Consider the following 19151-nt stretch of genomic DNA (forward strand, 5'->3'; position numbering starts at 1 on the left):
CAGGAGATAGACAGAGATATGCAGGAGATAGACAGAGATATGTAGGAGATAGACAGATATGTAGGAGGACAGATATGTAGGAGATAGACAGAGATATGCAGGAGATAGACAGAGATATGCAGGAGATAGACAGAGATATGTAGGAGATAGACAGAGATATGCAGGAGATAGACAGAGATATGCAGGAGATAGACAGAGATATGCAGGAGATAGACAGAGATATGCAGGAGATAGACAGAGATATGCAGGAGATAGACAGAGATATGCAGGAGATAGACAGAGATATGTAGGAGAGAGACAGATATGTAGGAGATAGACAGAGATATGCAGGAGATAGACAGAGATATGCAGGAGATAGACAGAGATATGCAGGAGATAGACAGAGATATGTAGGAGATAGACAGATATGTAGGAGATAGACAGAGATATGCAGGAGATAGACAGAGATATGCAGGAGATAGACAGAGATATGCAGGAGATAGACAGAGATATGCAGGAGATAGACAGAGATATGTAGGAGAGAGACAGAGATATGTAGGAGATAGACAGAGATATGCAGGAGAGAGACAGAGATGCAGGAGATAGACAGAGATATGTAGGAGATAGACAGAGATATGCAGGAGATAGACAGAGATATGTAGGAGATAGACAGAGATATGCAGGAGATAGACAGAGATATGCAGGAGATAGACAGAGATATGTAGGAGATAGACAGAGATATGCAGGAGATAGACAGAGATATGCAGGAGATAGACAGAGATATGTAGGAGATAGACAGAGATATGCAGGAGATAGACAGAGATATGCAGGAGATAGACAGAGATATGCAGGAGATAGACAGAGATATGCAGGAGATAGACAGAGATATGCAGGAGATAGACAGAGATATGCAGGAGATAGACAGAGATGTGTAGGAGATAGACAGAGATGTGTAGGAGATAGACAGAGATATGCAGGAGATAGACAGAGATATGCAGGAGATAGACAGAGATATGCAGGAGATAGACAGAGATGTGTAGGAGATAGACAGAGATGTGTAGGAGATAGACAGAGATATGCAGGAGATAGACAGAGATAAATCAAATCAAATAAATCAAATCAAATTTTATTTGTCACATACACATGGTTAGCAGATGTTAATGCGAGTGTAGCGAAATGCTTGTGCTTCTAGTTCCGACAATGCAGTAATAACGAGCAAGTAATCTAACTAACAATTCCAAAAAAAACTACTGTCTTATACACAGTGTAAGGGGATAAAGAATATGTACATAAGGATATATGAATGAGTGATGGTACAGAGCAGCATAGGCAAGATACAGTAGATGATATCGAGTACAGTATATACATATGAGATAAGTATGTAAACCAAGTGGCATAGTTAAAGTGGCTAGTGATACATGTATTACATAAGGATGCAGTCGATGATATAGAGTACAGTATCAACGTATGCATATGAGATGAACAATGTAGGGTAAGTAACATTATATAAGGTAGCATTGTTTAAAGTGGCTAGTGATATATTTACATCATTTCCCATCAATTCCCATGATTAAAGTGGCTGGAGTAGAGTCAGTGTCATTGACAGTGTGTTGGCAGTAGCCACTCAATGTTAGTGGTGGCTGTTTAACAGTCTGATGGCCTTGAGATAGAAGCTGTTTTTCAGTCTCTCGGTCCCAGCTTTGATGCACCTGTACTGACCTCGCCTTCTGGATGACAGCGGGGTGAACAGGCAGTGGCTCGGGTGGTTGATGTCCTTGATGATCTTTATGGCCTTCCTGTAGCATCGGGTGGTGTAGGTGTCCTGGAGGGCAGGTAGTTTGCCCCGGTGATGCGTTGTGCAGACCTCACTACCCTCTGGAGAGCCTTACGGTTGAGGGCGGTGCAGTTGCCATACCAGGCGGTGATACAGCCCGCCAGGATGCTCTCGATTGTGCATCTGTAGAAGTTTGTGAGTGCTTTTGGTGACAAGCCGAATTTCTTCAGCCTCCTGAGGTTGAAGAGGCGCTGCTGCGCCTTCCTCACGATGCTGTCTGTGTGAGTGGACCAATTCAGTTTGTCTGTGATGTGTATGCCGAGGAACTTAAAACTTGCTACCCTGCAGGAGATAGACAGAGATATGCAGGAGATAGACAGAGATATGCAGGAGATAGACAGAGATATGTAGGAGATAGACAGAGATATGTAGGAGATAGACAGAGATATGTAGGAGATAGACAGAGATATGCAGGAGATAGACAGAGATATGCAGGAGATAGACAGAGATATGCAGGAGATAGACAGAGATATGCAGGAGATAGACAGAGATGCAGGAGATAGACAGAGATGCAGGAGATAGACAGAGATATGTAGGAGAGAGAGGGGCAGAAGATAGAAAGTGGAAGAGAGTGAGCTGAGCTGCAAGGCCTTATACAGTCTGCACTATTTATGCAGTATTCTGCACTATTTAACACTGTCTGGGCCCATATGAACTTCACATCTAGATCAGAAAAGAGTGCTTTCAAAAAGAGAGAGCATATCTCTGAGTCTGAGAACATTTGATGTCTCTGCTCTCTTCAGTACATCAGACAGATAGACAGAGAACATGCTGAGGCTCTGCTTTTGTGTGTGTGTGGGTGCGTGTGTGACATTTCACCTCAGCTAGGTTTTAACCCTGATGAGGACAGTTTTAAAAAGATTCACCTCGTGGAAAGTTGCCAACCTCTGCCGGCGAATCCTGTTCAGCCTGAGGAATAGAAATAAACAGCATTCCAGATATTGAAATGGAGAAGCTCTGAATAATTCAATAGGGCCGCCTCATCTCTCTCCCTGTGGGTTTAGAGGAGATATTGGTGTAAAATATGCACAGATTACATGTCCAGCATCTGATGGGATATGCATACATGTTTCAATGAGGCACAGGCCTGCGTCCTAAATGGTACCCCTATCATCTATATAGTCCACTAAATTTCACCACAGCCTAATGGTCAAGAGTAGTGCATAGCATAGGGAATAGGGGTCCATTTGGGACACAGCACAGTTTGCCAGGACTTCTAGGTTTCTGTGATGAAGTTGGTGACAGATGAGATGATGGCCATTGGTCAAATCTCATAACACCCTAGTCATTAGTGCACTATTTTTGTCCAGAGCCTCATGTGGCTCCATATGGATCTGGCCAAAGGTGGTGCACTAGATAGGGATTAGGGGTCAACATACCTTGAGTATACCAAACATTAGGAACACCTTCCTAATATTCAAATCAAATCAAATGTATTTATATAGCCCTTCGTACATCAGCTGATATCTCAAAGTGCTGTACAGAAACCCAGCCTAAAACCCCAAACAGCAAGCAATGCAGGTGTAGAAGCACGGTGGCTAGGAAAAACTCCCTAGAAAGGCCAAAACCTAGGAAGAAACCTAGAGAGGAACCAGGCTATGTGGGGTGGCCAGTCCTCTTCTGGCTGTGCCGGGTGGAGATTATAACAGAACATGGCCAAGATGTTCAAATGTTCATAAATGACCAGCATGGTCGAATAATAATAAGGCAGAACAGTTGAAACTGGAGCAGCAGCACAGTCAGGTGGAAGTTGAAACTGGAGCAGCAGCATGGCCAGGTGGACTGGGGACAGCAAGGAGTCATCATGTCAGGTAGTCCTGGGGCATGGTCCTAGGGCTCAGGTCAGTTGAAACTGGAACAGCAGCATGGCCAGGTGGACTGGGGACAGCAAGGAGTCATCATGTCAGGTAGTCCTGGAGCTCAGGTCCTAGGGCTCAGGTCCTCCGAGAGAGAGAAAGAAAGAGAGAAGGAGAGAATTAGAGAAGCACACTTAGATTCACACAGGACACCGAATAGGACAGGAGAAGTACTCCAGATATAACAAACTGACCCCAGCCCCCAACACATAAACTACTGCAGCATAAATACTGGAGGCTGAGACAGGAGGGGTCAGGAGACACTGTGGCCCCATCCGAGGTCACCCCCGGACAGGGCCAAACAGGAAGGATATAACCCCACCCACTTTGCCAAAGCACAGCCCCCACACCACTAGAGGGATATCTTCAACCACCAACTTACCATCCTGGGACAAGGCTGAGTATAGCCCACAAAGATCTCCGCCACGGCACAACCCAAGGGGGGGAGAACCCAGACAGGATGACCACAACAGTGAATCAAACCACTCAGGTGACGCACCCCCTCCAGGGACGGCATGAGAGAGCCCCAGTAAGCCAGTGACCCAGCCCCTGTAATAGGGTTAGAGGCAGAGAATCCCAGTGGAAAGAGGGGAACCGGCCAGGCAGAGACAGCAAGGGCGGTTCGTTGCTCCAGAGCCTTTCCGTTCACCTTCCCACTCCTGGGCCAGACTACACTCAATCATATGACCCACTGAAGAGATGAGTCTTCAGTAAAGACTTGAAGGTTGAGACCGAGTTTGCGTCTCTGACATGGGTAGGCAGACCGTTCCATAAAAATGGAGCTCTATAGGAGAAAGCCCTGCCTCCAGCTGTTTGCTTAGAAATTCTAGGGACAATTAGGAGGCCTGCGTCTTGTGACCGTAGCGTACGTGTAGGTATGTACGGCAGGACCAAATCAGAGAGATAGGTAGGAGCAAGCCCATGTAATGCTTTGTAGGTTAGCAGTAAAACCTTGAAATCAGCCCTTGCTTTGACAGGAAGCCAGTGTAGAGAGGCTAGCACTGGAGTAATATGATCAAATTTTTTGGTTCTAGTCAGGATTCTAGCAGCCGTATTTAGCACTAACTGAAGTTTATTTAGTGCTTTATCCGGGTAGCCGGAAAATAGAGCATTGCAGTAGTCTAACCTAGAAGTGACAAAAGCATGGATTAATTTTTCTGCATCATTTTTGGACAGAAAGTTTCTGATTTTTGCAATGTTACGTAGATGGAAAAAAGATGTCCTTGAAATGGTCTTGATATGTTCTTCAAAAGAGAGATCAGGGTCCAGAGTAACGCCGAGGTCCTTCACAGTTTTATTTGAGACGACTGTACAACCATTAAGATTAATTGTCAGATTCAACAGAATATCTCTTTGTTTCTTGGGACCTAGAACAAGCATCTCTGTTTTGTCCGAGTTTAATAGTAGAAAATTTGCAGCCATCCACTTCCTTATGTCTGAAACACATGCTTCTAGCGAGGGCAATTTTGGGGCTTCACCATGTTTCATTGAAATGTACAGCTGTGTGTCATCCGCATAGCAGTGAAAGTTTACATTATGTTTTCGAATAACATCCCCAAGAGGTAAAATATATAGTGAGAACAATAGTGGTCCTAAAACGGAACCTTGAGGAACACCGAAATTTACAGTTGATTTGTCAGAGGACAAACCATTCACAGAGACAAACTGATATCTTTCCGACAGATAAGATCTAAACCAGGCCAGAACTTGTCCGTGTAGACCAATTTGGGTTTCCAATCTCTCCAAAAGAATGTGGTGATCGATGGTATCAAAAGCGGCACTAAGGTCTAGGAGCACGAGGACAGATGCAGAGCCTCGGTCCGATGCCATTAAAATGTCATTTACCACCTTCACAAGTGCCGTCTCAGTGCTATGATGGGGTCTAAAACCAGACTGAAGCATTTCGTATACATTGTTTGTCTTCAGGAAGGCAGTGAGTTGCTGAGCAACAGCCTTCTCTAAAATTTTTGAGAGGAATGGAAGATTCGATATAGGCCGATAGTTTTTTATATTTTCTGGGTCAAGGTTTGGCTTTTTCAAGAGAGGCTTTATTACTGCCACTTTTAGTGAGTTTGGTACACATCCAGTGGATAGAGAGCCGTTTATTATGTTCAACATAGGAGGGCCAAGCACAGGAAGCAGCTCTTTCAGTAGTTTAGTTGGAATAGGGTCCAGTATGCAGCTTGAAGGTTTAGAGGCCATGATTATTTTCATCATTGTGTCAAGAGATATAGTACTAAAACACTTGAGCGTCTCTCTTGATCCTAGGTCCTGGCAGAGTTGTGCAGACTCAGGACAACTGAGGTTTGGAGGAATACGCAGGTTTAAAGAGTCCGTAATTTGCTTTCTAATAATCATAATCTTTTCCTCAAAGAAGTTCATGAATTTATCACTGCTAAAGTGAAAGTCATCCTCTCTTGGGGAATGCTGCTTTTTAGTTAGCTTTGCGACAGTATCAAAAAGGAATTTCGGATTGTTCTTATTTTCCTCAATTAAGTTAGAAAAATAGGATGATCGAGCAGCAGTAAGGGCTCTTCGGTACTGCACGGTACTGTCTTTCCAAGCTAGTCGGAAGACTTCCAGTTTGGTGTGGCGCCATTTCCGTTCCAATTTTCTGGAAGCTTGCTTCAGAGCTCGGGGTATTTTCTGTGTACCAGGGAGCTAGTTTCTTATGAGAATTTTTTTAGTTTTTAGGGGTGCAACTGCATCTAGGGTATTGCAAGGTTAAATTGAGATCCTCAGTTAGGTGGTTAACTGATTTTTGTCCTCTGGCGTCATTGGGTAGGCAGAGGGAGTCTGGAAGGGCATCAAGGAATCTTTGTGTTGTCTGTGAATTTATAGCACGACTTTTGATGTTCCTTGGTTGGGGTCTGAGCAGATTATTTGTTGCAATTGCAAACGTAATAAAATGGTGGTCCGATAGTCCAGGATTATGAGGAAAAACATTAAGATCCACCACATTTATTCCATGGGACAAAACTAGGTCCAGCGTATGACTGTGACAGTGAGTGGGTCCAGAGACATGTTGGACAAAACCCACTGAGTCGATGATGGCTCCGAAAGCTATTTTTGGAGTGGGTCTGTGGACTTTTCCATGTGAATATTAAAGTCACCAAAGATTAGAATATTATCTGCTATGACTACAAGGTCCGATAGGAATTCAGGGAACTCAGTGAGAAACGCTGTATATGGCCCAGGAGGCCAATATTGAATTGCACCCCCTCCTTTTGCCCTCAGAACTGCCTCAATTGTCTCAAGGCTTAAAAATCCTTCTTTAACCACTCTCCTCCCCTTCATCGACACTGATTGAAGTGGATTTAACAAGTGACATCAATAAGGGATCATTGTTGGCAACATGTCAACTATAGGGCAAAACAGACTGGGTTGGTTTAGATTGTTGACAACATGGAAACTATATTTCATCTCCAATGTTTATTGAAAATATAAATACATTTGCACAATGAGCACTTGTTGTCTCAAATACAGTGTTACATTTGTTGGTTAGCTAACTAGCAAAGTTTTGCCATATTAGCATATCAATAATCAGATAAAACTAGCTGAAATGAGCAACCTACGATTCCTCACATGGCAGCTTCTATGTCATTGTTGCTATCTGGCCACCCAGAATCACAAGACCACACGGCCTTCTGCCCCATTGAAGCCTGAGCATCGTTCTGGTTGTCAGCTAACCTGTTCTATAGGGATCTGACCTGGTCGTAGTGCACTATATTGGAATGACACATACTGTAACACCAGTCAGAGAGGAAATCTGACACCATTTGAGATGTTGATGATGTTTCCTCAGATTTCCTGTCTGACTGTGTGTTAAAGTATGTGTCATCTGGTACAGATGAGATGTGTTATCAAAAGGATTAGAGAAACTAGGCTGTTCTATTCTTCCCCCAGCAGCCCTTCCTGGCTGATACTCTGCTGGATAGAAAACTGTGTGTGTGTGTGTGTGTTCATGCCTACACACACACACACACACACACATGCGCACACGCACACACAGGTATTCCACTTGATATCAGTACTCTCAGCACTGCAAGAAAGAACGCCTCTTAGTGAGATTGCTTTGGTAGTGAACCCAATTGCTGTGAATCACCTTTACATCTGTTGAGATGAAATAATTGACACTTGGTGTGAACTAATCTATGTTAATGCTGTGAACACAGACTGGTGATTTAGGACAATAACAGAGAATATTATTTTTTTATTTTTTTACTTCAGTTTATTTTAGAAAATACTTTAACACTTGTTTTTTTTTAAACTGCATTGTTGGTTAAGGGCTTCTAAGTAAGCATTTCACTGTTAGGCACATGTAAAAAAATGTGATTTGATTTGAACTAGACTCTATGGTAGTGCTGTGAACACTGAACACAGTCGGGTGATTTAGAACAATAACACTTTTATGACCATCTCTCTTTCTCTGGCACACACACGTGTGTATGCATGCCACACACACACGGCCATGTTGTGGCCTCTGTATCCCTATCAGTGGCTTTATGGACACATATGGACACAGCCATCAAACCTCCCTGCATGAATACTGCACTGCCAAGAGGCTGGCTGCTAGTGTGGTGTGTGTGTGTGTGTGTGTGTGTGAGAGAGGGGACTGAGCTGCTGTGATACCGGACTGCCAACAGAGGGACCCATCTGCAGAGCTGGAGCTACTGGTGAGCTGGGAAGAGGAGGAAGAAAGGAGAAGTATGGATGAGGGGCTATGAGGCAGAGGGAGGGAGGGAAGGAGGGAAGGAGGGAAGGAGAAGTATGGATGAGGGGGTATGAGGCAGAGGGAGGGAGGGAGGGAGGGAAGGAGGGAGGAAGGTGGGAGGGATAGCCTCTGCAACAGCAGGATTTTACCACACAGGTAGGAGGGAGAGATGGAAAGATGTAGAGATGGAAGGATGGAGGGAGGAAAGGGGGTAGGGAGGGATGAGGAGTAGGAGAGATGAAAGGAAGGAGAGAGGGATGGGGAGACATGGAGAGTGGTTGAGATGGAAGGGGTAGGAGGGATGGGGATAGACGAAGGAAGGGAGAGATAGAAAGAGGTAGATACGGAGGGAGGGAGGGATTGAAAAAGATAGACGGTGGGAGGGAAGAAGGGAGGAGAGGGAAAGAGGGAGGGAGAGATGAGGAGATGGAAAGAGGGAGGGAGAGATGAGGAGAGGGAAAGAGGGAGGGAGAGATGAGGGAGAGACGGAGGGAGTTATGATGGGGAGAGGTAGAGATGGGAGGAGAGAGATTGAAGGAGAGGGAGGGGGAGGGGGAGAGAGAGAGGGGGAAAGAGAGGGAGGGGGAGAGAGAGAGTGGGAAAGAGAGGGGGGGGGAGAGAGAGGGGGAGAGAGAGAGTGGGAAAGAGAGGGAGGGGGGAGAGAGAGAGAGTGGGAAAGAGAGGGAGGGGGAGAGAGAGAGAGAGGGGAAAGAGAGGGAGGGGGGAGGGGGAGAGAGAGGGGGGGAGGGAGAGAGAGAGGGGAAAGAGAGGGAGGGGGAGAGAGAGAGGGGAAAGAGAGGAGAGGGGGGGGGGAGGGGGAGAGAGAGAGTGGGAAAGAGAGGGAGGGGAGAGAGAGAGAGTGGGAAAGAGAGGGAGGGGGAGAGAGAGAGAGGGAAAGAGAGGGAAAGAGAGAGAGGGAAAGAGAGAGAGAGGGAAAGAGAGAGGGAAAGAGAGAGAGAGAGAGAGGGAGGGGAAGAGAGAGTGCCTACACATCTGCCTCTGATTCCAAAGGTTGCCAGTTTGAATCCAGCGATAGAGAGTTGTTTTTGAGATCTTTGTTTTAAGCCTATCCCAAACCTGACCTTAGGCATGAACTCTGAATGGTTAACCTTAAGGTTTATGTCTAACCTTCATCTTCAACATTTCCAAATTTAACATTTGCAACAACTTAGAAATGTGACGTTTGAGAAACATGGATGAACGTCTGGTTGGAAAATGTTACAGTTTCAAAGCAAGAAAACTTTGCAATTTTATAAAATCGTCATGCAATTCTACTCATTTTCCCATGGGGTGGAGAGACATTTCTGCAGTTTGAAAGTTAATTTCCAGCAATTCTACACATTTTGTAATGACTTATTCCATGTAAATAGAATATCTGAATGAGAATGATTAAATCAAAGAGGCCCCCTGGAGGTCAGGGCCCCTGGGCATATGCCCTGCGTGCCCGGTCAGTATCCAGCCATGATTACTTTAGATAGCTGGCTAGACTAACTACCAATCAAACATTTGCTGACATGGCTAATTGAGCGACTGTCAGTGACAGACATAACAAGAGAAAACATTGCTGACAACCAAATTTCAAATTGCACCTGGTGTATTCTACTATTCTTACTCTCAGTAGTAAGTTGAGACCCTGATTGAGTTCCTAAAAAGAAAACTAGCAGCCGGGGGCCCTAGCCAACAACTTAGGCCCCTTATCCCTGGATCCGGCCCTGCCCCCCCACACACAAGCATTCAAGACAGTAGCAGTACAGGTACATATCAAAATGTATAGACTCAGAGCTGCTTCTGAATTTCAATGTAAGTGGGTGTTTTCTGTACTGACAGCCTGTGCATCGCTGGTATATTCATCTCAGAGTTACACATTCAGGTTGTATACTGACACAATATTTGAGAGAACACTGTCTTTTTTATCACACATCTTTACCTATCTAAACCTTGTCTGACCTGGCTTTCATCTTGTCATCCGGAGTCGAGGCACGTTCTCTAAGACAGAGGGTGTGTGTCTGTGTTTTCTTGTGTGTAAATGCCAGTGCTGACTAGCACCCGCACCCCAGATTGCTTGTAAGTCATCCCTCCTCCATCCACATGGCTCAGAGAGCCACCCCCACCACCCCAACCTGTCCTTGACCCTCTGCCCCAAACACATCCGCCCCCTTCACGCCTCACAGGCCTTCACCACCATCAAAAGTCTCACACACACTGTCGCATCCCACCTGCTGATGAGATTTCCATGGGCCACTGCCAGGCTCTGATTACATGTATGGGCACACAGGGAGTGTGTGTGAGTGTGTGTGTGTGCGTGGTTGCATATGTGTGTGTACATTTGTGCGTGTGTGTGTGTGTGTGTGTGTGTGTGTGAGAGGGAGAGAGAGAAAGAGAGTGAGTTAAAGAATAAGGATAAAGCAGTCCCTCCAGGATTCTGCGATTGAATCAACAATACCCTCCATATTATGCGAGGGGTTGCTAATTGACCAATCACTGCACTATTTCCGCATAAAATAGTCAAATAAATGTCAGAATTCCCACAGCAAAAGCAGTGATTTTTGACCACAAGTATGAGAAAAAAGTTGAATTGAATGCTAGCTGAATTGTCCCAATACCTGCAACACAGAGAGCAATATTTGTCAGGCTAAAAGGCAAGCCAACCACTTACTAATCAGGACATACGTCACAGTCAACGTGCTCTACAATAAATGACCTACCCATGAGAGCCAATCAACTTCAGGCATAACAGAGTAACTCACCCTTTAGTGCAAATAATTGTATTGGAATAATAATAACAATCTTTGTGCGGAAGTTCAATCAAGTTGGATTCCTCCCTGTTCTGGAGATGAGCTGGGCCCAGATAGGAGGGGAGGAGAGCATTGGGAAAGAAGAGAAAGAAATGCTGTTCAAACGCAGAAGGCCAATCACTGGGGGGGAAGTATGAGGGCCTTCCATAACATCAGAAGGCCAATCACTGGGGGGGGAAGTAGGAGGGCCTTCCATAACATCAGAAGGCCAATCACTGGGGAGGGAAGTAGGAGGGCCTTCCATAACATCAGAAGGCCAATCACTGGGGGGGGGCCTTCCATAACATCAGAAGGCCAATCACTAGGAGGGCCTTCCATAACATCAGAAGGCCAATCACTGGGGGGAAGTAGGAGGGCCTTCCATAACATCAGAAGGCCAATCACTGGGGGGGGGAAGTGGGGAGGGAAGTAGGAGGGCCTTCCATAACATCAGAAGGCCAATCACTGGGGGGGGAAGGAGGGCCTTCCATAACATCAGAAGGCCAATCACTGGGGGGGAAGGGAGGGCCTTCCATAACATCAGAAGGCCAATCACTGGGGGGGAAAGGAGGGCCTTCCATAACATCAGAAGGCCAATCACTGGGGAGGGAAGTAGGAGGGCCTTCCATAACATCAGAAGGCCAATCACTGGGGGGGGAAGTAGGAGGGCCTTCCATAACATCAGAAGGCCAATCACTGGGGAGGGAAGTAGGAGGGCCTTCCATAACATCAGAAGGCCAATCACTGGGGAGGGAAGTAGGAGGGCCTTCCATAACATCAGAAGGCCAATCACTGGGGAGGGAAGTAGGAGGGCCTTCCATAACATCAGAAGGCCAATCACTGGGGAGGGAAGTAGGAGGGCCTTCCATAACATCAGAAGGCCAATCACAGTAGGAGGGCCTTCCATAACATCAGAAGGCCAATCACTGGGGGAAGTAGGAGGGCCTTCCATAACATCAGAAGGCCAATCACTGGGGAGGGAAGTAGGAGGGCCTTCCATAACATCAGAAGGCCAATCACTGGGGGGGAAGTAGGAGGGCCTTCCATAACATGGCCCTCAGCCCCCCCTCCCCCACGCACCCTGTCCTTTGTTTCCCTCTTGTTCTGTAAGCGTGTTGTGTCGTTGTAATGGTATACATTTTTAAAAATACAATTGCTTTTGCTTTTCAGCTAAGGGTACAATTATTTCCATAGTTTCTTATTATTGTTAGTAGGAACATGACAATTAAACAATAGAGGCAGAAGTGCACTGACAGATTTCATGTTCAGTGCACTTCTGCCTTACAGTTACATTGTACAGAGTTGAAGGTCACACACACACACACACACACACACACACACACACACACACACACACACACACAAACCTCAAATCAGAGGGTAACTTATTCCAGAATATTCCCTATCAGCTGTTCATTGGGACTTGAGGGTGCTTACACTGTCAAGCCACTGGTATGTAGCCAATAGCAATCAGTGAGATCTGGATATTAAGCCAGTCCTCTGGTCCGAGTCTAGTACTTTTCAGACTAGGCTAGTAGAAAATATGCCCAACTAGCCCGGCTGGCCAGTGAAATATTGTCTTTATAAAAGTTGCATGGCGCAGATTTAGGACCTGAATGTTACCTGGGCTAGTAGAAACCGCAGTCTAGCGTTTTACTTACACACACACACACACACAGTGGGGAGAACAAGTATTTGATACACTGCTGATTTTGCAGGTTTTCCCACTTGCAAAGCATGTAGAGGTCTGTAATTTTTATCATAGGTACACTTCAACTGTGAGAGACGGAATCTAAAACAAAAATCCAGAAAATCACATTGTATGATTTTTAAGTAACTCATTTGCATTTTATTGCATGACTTAAGTATTTGATTCCGGCGCTCACAGTTGAAGTGTACCTATGATAACAATTACAGACCTCTACATGCTTTGTAAGTGGGAAAACCTGCAAAATCAGCAGTGTATCAAATACTTGTTCTCCCCACTGTACGTACATACATACATACATACATACAGTATATGAATGTTATCTAATGTTAGCAAGTTATTGATTTCATTAACCTTATTTCTAAGGCTACATATATTAATATGGGCTATTTTCAGCCCTTTCCTGGGTAGCTTATTGGCTAATGACCAAAAGCTGTGTCAAACATACACTAAAAGTACAGCTATCATGCTTGTAAACCAATTATAGAGTAAAACAATTATATTAATAGATTACTTCTTATAATTAATGTTTTTTTAACTGTCGAAAATGCTGCTATCGGTGTCCTTTTCCTAGTAGGTGATGTCAGAGATCAGCATATGGTAGAAGTTGGAGATCAGGGAAGATTTCCTGCTAGTAATTACCAGTTAGAGGGCTGTTCAAGTGGATTTCTCCCGGTGTGTGGTAAATTCACACTTCCCTCTTGGTTACGAACACAGCATAAGGCTCCAGCATAGATGCCATAAAGTAATTGCCTCGGGAATCACCCCAAAACAGAATCAAACATTAAAAATACTTTAGTAGGCCAATCTCTGTAAACTGAGAATCTAGTTCATGATGTTTCTATTTCTAATCAAGCCTCATTTAGTTGATTATTCAACTGCAAGTAACTGTGGAAAACATCTCTGGTTTAATATCTACCATATCAGTTATTCAATGGATTTACCTAAGCAAGTTGAGTTAGTGAACTGTGATGAGTAACCTGAGGACATGTGTTGGCTCTCTGAGATCATCTCATCAGAACCAGTGTCATTCTGAAGATGGTTCATCAAAGAAATGAGACCTACAGGTGTGTGTGTGTGTGTGTGTGTGTTCACCTGGGGTGTACTTGGGGTGTGAAATCTGAACTCATGCTCATTTTCGGTGCAGTCCCCAGAGCATAAACACTCTTCCCGTTCTCATGAAATATTGAAGAGTCCTCATTCTTGTGGTTCATTGGGGAAGAAATCCACACACACACATGGATAGGGGAGAGAGAAAACACACACACACACACACACACATGGATAGGGGAGAGAGAAAACACACACACACACACACACACACACGGATAGGGGAGAGAGAAAACACACACAGGCAATTTACAAACAGGTTAAACACAAGGAGACGGCCAAATGACTGTGGAAGAGAGCAACCCTATTCTCTATATAGTACACTACTTTTAACCAGAGTCCTATGAGTCCCAGTCCAAAATAGTGCACTATAAAGGGAATCGGGTGCTATGTGGAGCACATCCTAACACTTTATTTATGGATCTGCTTTTATTGAACATGTTTCCAGTTTGTTAGAACATGTATAAGGCCTGTTGTTCATGATTTATATATGATGACATTCAGACTAAATGGTTTATACTGTTCATAAATATAACAGTTTTTATGGGTAGGCTTACTTGTATTTATGAATAAAAATAGATCTATATGTCATTTGTTGTAATGATTTCCTGAGTTTTCTAAACTGTTGAGACGCACCCCAGGGGCCGTATGAGACGCACCCTAGGGGCCGTATGAGACACACCCCAGGGGCCGTACAGTACAGTATCAAGCGTCTTAACGTAGGAGTGCTGATCTAGGATCAGGTCCCCCCCGTCCATGTCTTTTTTTCATTGTGATCTAAAAGGCTACACTGATCCTAAATCAGCACTCCTGCTCTGAGATGCTTGGCCCCTGATCATGCAGAATGGCTGTGACATCAGAGCTACCTGCGTCATCGTAGCCAGAACTGTCACCTGGTGGCTGTGTCACCCGACACTGACAGTCCTATATGTGGTAGGCCGTAATTATAAATAAGTATTTGTTCTTAATCGACTTGCCTAGTTAAATAAAAATGAATTTAAAAATGTGCCTGTCCTATCTAGTCGTGTTACCTCTCTGTAATGAGCAGCCATGCTGAGCGCGCACACACACACACACACACACACACACACACACACACACACACACACACACACACACACACACACAGGTCTCATTTCTTTAATAATCCATCATCACACTGGTTCTGATGAAGCAGGCAGCTGTAACTCTGGGAGAGATTGAGCAAGCAGAGAAAGAGAGGATAGAGAGAGTGATGGAGAGAAGGCAGTGGTAGGTGAAAAAGTCTGTGTGTGTGTGTGTAGCTGCTGTCCTACATATATGTTCCTGATCCATGTCATTATAAAGCTGGCTGATACTGAGCGAGATGTACTGTGTGTGTGTGTTCTGTTCTGTACAGCTGGAGAAAGACTTCCTTCCCACTGTGGTAATAAATCAACTGCTGAGCAGACAGACAGACAGACAGACAGACACAGCCTTTGAAAGATGGGACTGTTAGGTAACCGGGGCTTTACAACTGAAACCAATCTTAAACACATAAAGGAACCGAATAACGTTTATGTAAAACCACTTTTGTGATTTCAGCAGATGAACAAACTATAAATCACCCTGGGGATTTAATGAGTGGGCAGGCCGTGGTGGAAGTACAGTCTAAATATTAAGATTGAGACAAGGTCTTTTGTAATCTCTCTTTTGCCCCCCCTCACTCCTTTCACATGTTTTAATGGTTTGCATTGAACAGAGGACCGTAGAGAGAAGTCAGGAGAGACGAGGAGATTGAGTCGGAGGATTGGATTTGAACCCATGTTGACTCTGGTAGACGTGGGTCAGTGGCACTATAATCACTGGATCACACAGGTCACATATTCTTTCTGACAGGTGCCTTTTTCTGTCTTGTTTAGATCATGGATGGATAACTGGGGTTCTGAAGGTCTTGTTTAGATCATGGATGGATGACTGTGGTTCTGAAGGTCTTGTTAAGATCATGGATGGATAACTGGGGTTCTGAAGGTCTTGTTTAGATCATGGATGGATAACTGTGGTTCTGAAGGTCTTGTTAAGATCATGGATGGATAACTGTGGTTCTGAAGGTCTTGTTTAGATCATGGATGGATAACTGTGGTTCTGAAGGTCTTGTTTAGATCATGGATGGATGACTGTGGTTCTGAAGGTCTTGTTTAGATCATGGATGGATGACTGTGGTTCTGAAGGTCTTGTTTAGATCGTGGATGGATGACTGTGGTTCTGAATGTCTTGTTTAGATCATGGATGGATGACTGTGGTTCTGAAGGTCTTATTTAGATCATGGATGGATAACTGTGGTTCTGAAGGTCTTGTTTAGATCATGGATGGATGACTGTGGTTCTGAAGGTCTTGTTTAGATCATGGATGGATGACTGTGGTTCTGAAGGTCTTGTTTAGATCATGGATGGATAACTGTGGTTCTGAAGGTCTACTGTAGGTGTGTACAGCCTTTTGTTAAAGCCCAGGAACAAAAGTTTCCTGATCTAAATAATCATGGTCTTCAATAAATAAAAGAAACGGAGGACCAGCAATGTATGTTGAAGTGCAGTCACACAAGAAGAGAGAGAATCTTAGTGTTTTCCTCTTGGATCTACGGTGAGCCGGTCCAGCTTTCTGCATTCATGTTGCTGCACTTAGCAATGTCATGTTTTCAGTCTCAGTTTAAAACAGGCAACACTTTGATTAGCAAAACATAAAAAGAAAATTATGGATTAATTCTCAAGGGCATCACAGCAATTAGGCAAACAAGCGAGGCAGTCACTAGGTAGTTCATTATCATTCAGCCAGTCAAACACTCATTCTCAGCATGCTCTCAGTCTCTAGTAATAATACTCTTATTCCTTTGTTAAGACAACCGAGGGTTTTGGATCCCACTTCTGACACCAAACTATGCTAGCTAGCTTTGGTGAGCAATAAACAAGCGTGTGTTCATTCAGCCGTCTTTATTCCTAACTGAACTTCCTTTGTCCCCTGATGGCAGCAGAATCATCTCATTACAGAAGACCAGGACGTTTGACAGTTAAAAAAAATCTAATAACTGAAATCACAGGAATCTTGAAATGGAAACAAGGTAGTGTCACCTGGTAGAAGTGTCATCTGTAGAGAACAGTTTATTCCTCACCAATTCAGGCACATTCTAAGACAACTCTTTTGACCATTATGATTACTATGGGATCTTTAGCAAGCACTTAAGAGGTCCCAAGTTCAAACTGAACCCTGGCCCCTTACTTAGGCCCTTGTTGATGGCCCCACTAGAAGATTTAAATGGATTGGATCAGTATTTAAACAAAAACCTTGGAGTAAGGGCTAATGATCCGTTTGGAATGGGGCCACCAGACTCAGCTCCACCACTGTCTTGTTGACTAGTTCACAGCTTCATGTCTCATGAGAATGTCATATCATCATACCAAACAATATCACCACAGCTAGCACAGAACGTTCCCTAAAGGTTCTCTTTTGGTTGTTTGAAATAACTTCCCCAGTGTTCTGGGAACCAATATCTGTTAGCTGGGACACATAATATGATATAATGTGCTGTATAATACAATTTCATTCAATTTCACAGGTTGGTGGCACCTTAACTGGAGTGGACGGGCTTGTGGTAATGGCTGGAGCGGAATCAGTGGAATGGTATGTAAATACATGGTTGGATGCCATTCCATTTACTCCGTTCCGGCCATTATTGAGCCATTATTATTGAGCTGTCCTCCTCTCAGCCTCCACTGGTTTCATCATCATACCACTGTAGTCCAGTTGACGACTCCCATCACAGTTAAATGAGCATTTTCCTATTTCTGAATAAGATCTCTGATTCTGGTGTAAATGGCATGTTCTAGAAGGGTCCAGACAGTTTTTGTGTGATTTGTCTTGTTTTTCATACGTTTCTCCCAGCCATGATACACTTCCTCATTGCTCGTTGCTCGTTGTGCAGTATCGGGGCACATAAAAGACGTGAACAAAAGCTCCAAAACACCCAAATATGTCCTTTTAGAGATGGATTATCAGTATAGTGACAGGTTGAGCCGTACAGGTTGAGCCCCTTTAGTACAGGGACACAGCCGTACAGGTTGAGTCCCTTTAGTACAGGGACACAGCCGTGCAGGTTGATCCCCTTTAGTACAGGGACACAGCCGTGCAGGTTGAGCCCCTTTAGTACAGGGACACAGCCGTGCAGGTTGAGCCCCTTTAGTACAGGGACACAGCCCGCGCAGCACAGCCGTGCAGGTTGAGTCCCTTTAGTACAGGGACACAGCCGTACAGGTTGAGCCCCTTTAGTACAGGGACACAGCCGTGCAGGTTGAGTCCCTTTAGTACAGGGACACAGCCGTGCAGGTTGAGTCCCTTTAGTACAGGGACACAGGGACACAGCCCCGTACAGGGACACAGCCGTGCAGGTTGAGTCCCTTTAGTACAGGGACACAGCCGTGCAGGTTGAGCCCCTTTAGTACAGGGACACAGCCGTGCAGGTTGAGTCCCTTTAGTGCAGGGACACAGCCGTGCACAGGTTGAGTCCCTTTAGTACAGGGACACAGCCGTGCAGGTTGAGTCCCTTTAGTACAGGGACACAGCCGTGCAGGTTGAGCCCCTTTAGTACAGGGACACAGCCGTGCAGGTTGAGCCCCTTTAGTACAGGGGGACACAGCCGTGCAGGTTGAGCCCCTTTAGTACAGGGACACAGCCGTGCAGGTTGAGCCCCTTTAGTACAGGGACACAGCCCGCACAGCACAGCCGTACAGGTTGAGCCCCTTTAGTACAGGGACACAGCCCGCGCAGCACAGCCGTGCAGGTTGAGCCCCTTTAGTACAGGGACACAGCCGTGCAGGTTGATCCCCAGCAGGGACACAGCCATGCAGGTTGAGCCCCTTTAGTACAGGGACACAGACACAGCCGTGCAGGTTGAGCCCCTTTAGTACAGGGACACAGCCCAGGTTGATCCCCTTTAGTACAGGGACACAGCCGTGCAGGTTGAGCCCCTTTAGTACAGGGACACAGCCGCAGGTTGATCCCCAGCACAGCACAGTGCAGGTTGAGCCCCTTTAGTACAGGGACACAGCCCATGCAGCACAGCCGTGCAGGTTGAGCCCCTTTAGTACAGGGACACAGGCAGCACAGCCGTGCAGGTTGAGCCCCTTTAGTACAGGGACACAGCCGTGCAGGTTGATCCCCTTTAGTA

The 19151-nt window shown here is 45.2% G+C and overlaps 1 long non-coding RNA gene across 1 annotated transcript; it reads left to right on the top strand.

Moving 5' to 3' along the window:
* Positions 1 to 18719: 18719 nt before the first annotated feature.
* On the top strand, positions 18720 to 19086 carry LOC121845164. Its single transcript, XR_006082408.1, has 3 exons — positions 18720 to 18800; positions 18907 to 18942; positions 19004 to 19086. It is a non-coding gene; the product is annotated as an uncharacterized LOC121845164 (long non-coding RNA).
* Positions 19087 to 19151: the final 65 nt, after the last annotated feature.

This window comes from Oncorhynchus tshawytscha, unplaced genomic scaffold (assembly GCF_018296145.1).
Source record: "Oncorhynchus tshawytscha isolate Ot180627B unplaced genomic scaffold, Otsh_v2.0 Un_contig_4685_pilon_pilon, whole genome shotgun sequence".
Classification (NCBI taxonomy): domain Eukaryota; kingdom Metazoa; phylum Chordata; class Actinopteri; order Salmoniformes; family Salmonidae; genus Oncorhynchus; species Oncorhynchus tshawytscha.